Source organism: Astatotilapia calliptera, chromosome 9 (genome assembly GCF_964374335.1).
Source record: "Astatotilapia calliptera chromosome 9, fAstCal68.1, whole genome shotgun sequence".
In the NCBI taxonomy this organism is placed as follows: Eukaryota; Metazoa; Chordata; class Actinopteri; order Cichliformes; family Cichlidae; genus Astatotilapia; species Astatotilapia calliptera.
Genome location: NC_137430.1, coordinates 1,954,754 through 1,960,207, shown reverse-complemented (window position 1 = coordinate 1,960,207; position 5,454 = coordinate 1,954,754). Strand labels below are relative to the sequence as shown.

Below are 5,454 nucleotides of genomic sequence, written 5' to 3'. Positions count from 1 at the left end.
CAATGTTGATCCTGGAACAACATTTAGTATGATGATCTGGGAACAACACCAACACGAGGATATCAGATCAACCTCCTAACTTACCCTTAATTTTAGTATGTATTGCAATTACCTTTACAATGCACACAATGTAACACAAACTGAATATGAACATATTTCCACCTCATAACAATATGCCTTGAACGCTAATATACACACCACCCTTCAACATTTCTGGTGCAGTATCATCTCTCAATTAAATCCTTTAAATCTCAATACTTTTGATTGTCTCTTAGCTTTCAGTCTTGAGGTTAACTGAGATTCAGTGCATATATCCCACCCATTAAGAGTGCACATGCAGAGGCCAGGTCTTCCAGGTCATGCAGGACACACTAGATGGTTATACCCACTGTAGGGTAATTTCCAATAAACCAAGTTCAAAAAAGAAGAGTCTATGGCTGACGCGTGTTCCTGGTTTCCAAAAGAAATGCTTCCAGTTGCATTATGATTTGAAGACTGTTTATTTATTACAAACGGAAGATGTAACAATGAACTCCTTCCTAAAAAGCATGAAAGTTCCAAAAAATAGCAGTTATCCAGAACTAGCTGTGCACACGGTCAGAAAACCGTGAGACTCCTAACCTCTCTGTCCATGCTCCTCCCCTTCCCTCTCACACAGGGTTTCATGCTACTATTGCACTTACATAATTAAAGTGAGAGGTACCCCCTTTTAGGTTCCAATCCCAAAACAGTGACTTAAAATTACTTTATGTAAACACATATATTTTCACATTTATTAATCCTGAAAAGATGACTTATGTAATGAATCTATGAATTATAAAACAAACATGAACTCAATCGTAAATAAAAATATAAAGCAGACGTCTGGCGCTTACACCCACATCGGCTGGAGGAGTGCTGGCATCAGCTCTTTCGATGGTAAAGATAGCAAGGGTAATTTGTTCCAGCTCCCTCTGAACAGCTGTAGCTTAGACACAAAAACATAGAAAAATGGCATCCAGTTTTAAAAAAAGAAAGAAAAAGGGCCAAAGCTACCCTTTAATGACGTAAACACAATATTAGGAACATGCACCCCAGTGCGCCACTATTTTAGACTACAGATTCAACGATAAATATAAATAGTTTGGGTATACAAGAAGATTTCCCAAAACATTTAAACAGGTTCCATGCAAATTACAACAACAACAACATTACAACATGCAACAACATTAGTTATTCAAAATTTGGTTTAATACAGATAAAAAACTAAACTAAAATTACCAACCAATTATTCTTTGAAGAGGATGCTTGGGTCTTCATTCAGGTAAAAAGGTAGTGCCCTGAGGACACACTCCCTCCCCTTTTCAATGGTTTCCTTCTGTAGAGAGTGGCAGAGATACAGGAAGAGAAAACAGATATACTTTAGGATGACAGAAACTCACATTATACGCAAAATGAATGACATATCCACTGCACAGATAGACATGTACACAAGACCAACTAATCATCACATGGACATGAATAGTTAACCTGTTGGGCAGGGTTTCCACCACATTAGATATGTCCATAATGGAGGTAAAGACAAACTAATACATCATCTTTTTTGCATTCAAAACATAACATAAAAACATTCACTTCTGGTTTAACCTAAATCAAGGGATCAGATTTTACATATGTTTAGGTAATTTAAATTTTCCAACGTTTTGAGTACCAAACTTTGTCTTGCTTAATATAAATGTAAGTGCACTGTGCAGCTACCATACACTAGCTGTTTAAATTTGAAAATGATCTTATTAGCCATAATATTTTGCTACCAACAGAATAACGCACCTGTGTGGCTGGGGCCAAAGTTTGTCTAATTTTCTTCCCTGCAACGCCTCCTTTTTTCTTGAAGACTTTTATGAGCTGGTCAGTGTATTGGTCAAGTTGTGTAAAAAGCCTTGGAACATGTGCAGCAGTAGTAATCCTCACATATTCTGCTTCCACCTGAAAATATGTCAACAAACACAACATACTGTACTGTAAATATACATACTATATGTACACATATACAAACTAAAACTAATGTAGTAAGACCTCATTAAAGCTATAATTTTAACACAAACATTTACACAAAATGCTAATGGAGCCATTACAGCTTTTATTGTTATTTATCAAGTTCCAAAAAATATTGATCACAGCTGATCTGAAAAGAATTTCATGCCTCAGGCCCTTGAACTGCAACCTTTACCATGGTTCAGATGTGGAGAAGAAATAACAGGGGCATGGGATGGGTCACAAAAGAAAACTTAACTTATAAAACAGTTTTGTTTTTAAAAGTATAACAGTTCACATACCACATACAAGCTCAGCAATACCACATACACCACATCAGTATAGGAGGGAGCAGGTAAAGGCAGGATCTGAGATTTATAAAGAAAAAAAATAATTAATTCCTTAATTTCAAGAAGCAAATTATTGTTTGAATTACAACTAAATAAAATACTACTCAGAAGAAAAGCAAGAGATTGACACTGCCATGTGCTAACTTTCTATAGAAGCAATTATCACCAGGTCTGTCGACCTCCATTGTCTGTCCACTCATATGTCTTGAATAATTTTATTAAAAAAATTAAGTGTGTACTTTCACAAACTGTAATTTATAACTACATTGATATGTATAACTCTGCTAGGAAACATGCTGTATTTACAGACCATTTTTACATAATACAGATTACTGATAGAGCAGAACAATGGTGTCACAGTGGCTTTCGCCCTTGACTTTTTGGATTTTAAATGTCACTTTATGCTATCCTTGCTATCCTATTCGATATTTCCGACTCTCGGATTACAGAAAAGGAATCCCAAGAAAGCAAATGGAAAAATAACCCCTTGAAAGAATAACCCCATGAACCCCTGTAGCTAATCCCTTAATAAAACAAAAAACAATAAAAATGTTTCTTACACAGTCCACAAAATAAGCATGTCCAGGACCCAGTAAAACTAATGTAAAACAAGCACACGCAAACGATATAACATGTCTTGTAAGACAAACGCAAAATATAACCATGCTGGGGCCTGTTCTTCGTACCGCGCTAAGTGAGTTAGCTGGATGAGATTGTTGACGATTTCGCGTGATCCTGGATCGTTCGGTTCCCCGAAGCCCATCCGGGACTTGCTGTCATAGCAACAGAGCCGTAAGCGTAAACCTGCTGGGGAGCAGGTTTACTTTATGTAAACAGGATTAGATCGCGGCCACGCAGGTATGTCCGCGTCATTCATACGAAAGCAACAGCGATATTCCACCACTGTTTCACCATAAATAAATAACATCAATGTAACTAAAGATAATGCAGCACTTGATCCTTTTATTGATTTCACACAGATACATACAGGTCATTTCCTAAAAAAGGGAAATGTACTATTAACATTCTATTACATGTATGTGATTATTACAGATGTAATTCATATTTCAGAGTAGTAATTGTAAATTACTTCGTGTAATCAAGATGAGAGACCACGGCTATAAAAGCGAAGGTGGATTTGGGAAGCCTGTCGCAGTCATATCCTGTCCGTTTACGTGAGCAACCCATTGCGGAAGGTGCAAGATTGATAAGGAGAGTCCTCAGAATTCAGCGTATATTGCGGGACAGACAGGATCCTTTAGCTCAGCGCGACAGTGTGCTCATAGAGAGATATCGATTTTCCCGTGAGGGTATTATTCACTTAACCAACTTGTTGACGAGGGGGTGCAGGACCACCACCTGTCTTTTTTTGCTCTGCCCTTTTCTTGGTTGCTGTTATAAACAAACAAACAGATTATTCCAGGGTCTCTTTCCAAGAGACGACAAGCAATATAAGTGATAAATATTACCATTCTGTAGAATATTCTTATATTTCACTTTTACTTGTTCCCATGTTCTAGTGGGTCCTGTTGTGGCTCTAATGTGAAAGGGGATATAATATAACATATTATAATATAATATAATGTAATATAATATTGGATAATATGGTGTGATATGATAAATCTACCCTACCGCCTACTGGTGTTGGCCAGAGGGGCCGATGGCGCGATATGGCAGCCTGGCTTCTGTCAGTCTGTCCCAGGGCAGCTGTGGCTACAACCGTAGCTGCCTCCACCAGTGTGTGAATGTGAGAGTGAATGAATAGTGGCATTGTCATGCGCTTTGGGTGCCTTGAAAAGCGCTATATAAATCCACTCCATTATTATTGTTATTATTGAATTACTTACGAGTTTGATTTGTCAGCAACTTTCTGCCAGCCCTCTCTCCTTGCTTTTGCAGCCTTTGCAGTGTTCCCTTGCGTTTTAATTAAACTCTGAAACTCCTGAAATCCCTCACTCAAGAGTTCTTGCTCTGCTGCCGAAAAATACCGAGCGCGCTCCTTCGACATTTTCGCCAACCAATCAAAGGGTTGCCGATCAATGTTTCTACTATCGATGCGTAGCCCCTGTTGGGCCACCCAGTGATCTCACATTACTTCATCCAGCTGTACTAATCGTCAACAACAGGTGTGTTCGGGGAACCGGAATAGCGAGCTCAGAGTTAGCGCGATGATTTGGTCTTGGATGTTTCATTTGATCTTGGATGTAGTAAGCGACGTACGAAGCACAGGGCCCTGGACATATAGATACTACACAACATAGTCAAAGAAAAAAGTGGTCTTACCTCTCAAAGAAACAGCAGCTTGGCGCCAAAACAGCCTTTTTCAGTTAAATTTGAAGTCTTGCGCATGAGCAGGCACAAGCCGTGAAACCTTCTTGTTTTGCGCGGTTTCATTACAACTGTTTTTGCATTACTGCCACCTTGTGGATATACAAGGTATATCGATCCTAATTGACTTAACTTAAATGTTATGCGATCAAGTAACACATTAGTATTATGTACGTTGAATAATAGACACAATTACGTAGACTTGATTAGAAAAACATATGTTAACTTAACAAAAACATATATTTTAAGTAAAATGAAAATAAATAATTAATATACACTGAACAATCCACCTCATTCATTTTTTTGAGTGTGGGGACCCTGTGACACCCCATTGAAGAGCCGTAGGCTGGATCTCTTAAGATCTCACTGTTGGGTTTGTAAGGCCATGTTACTCCTAAATTTCTATCTTGTTCAAAGAGAAGATATAAAACAAAGTTCTGAGCTAATCAACCTTAGTGTTCTCCTTTTTTAAAAAGAATCGATAAAGAATCGAATCGTTAAACAGAATCAAAGAGAAATTAAAAATGCATGTTGTGGAAGAGTTTGGGTCTTAGGAGCCTAATGTTGTCAGTTTAATCATTTTTCATAATCTGATTTAAGGAACAAGCACAAGGACAGCAGATTTCAAACAGAGTCATATAAATATGTAGCTACCACCATCTGGATTTCCAACCAATCAGAAAGCTCATGTGGCTTGTCATATCATTTATTTGCATTTTGATTCCATGTTTTAAAACCAAGTGATCAAGCTAATCGAGTTGTA

At 37.8% G+C, this 5,454-nt stretch overlaps 1 long non-coding RNA gene across 2 annotated transcripts; it reads right to left on the bottom strand.

Moving 5' to 3' along the window:
- Nucleotides 1-481: 481 nt before the first annotated feature.
- LOC113019072 (uncharacterized) lies at nucleotides 482-4,733 on the bottom strand. 2 transcript variants are annotated; one of them, XR_013911379.1, is made up of 5 exons: nucleotides 4,647-4,733; nucleotides 2,316-2,381; nucleotides 1,810-1,965; nucleotides 1,265-1,357; nucleotides 482-967 (listed from the first exon to the last, which is right to left on the bottom strand). It is a non-coding gene; the product is annotated as an uncharacterized LOC113019072 (long non-coding RNA). The 2 variants fall into 2 exon arrangements; XR_013911380.1 differs by lacking the exon at nucleotides 4,647-4,733 and adding an exon at nucleotides 2,924-3,024.
- Nucleotides 4,734-5,454: the final 721 nt, after the last annotated feature.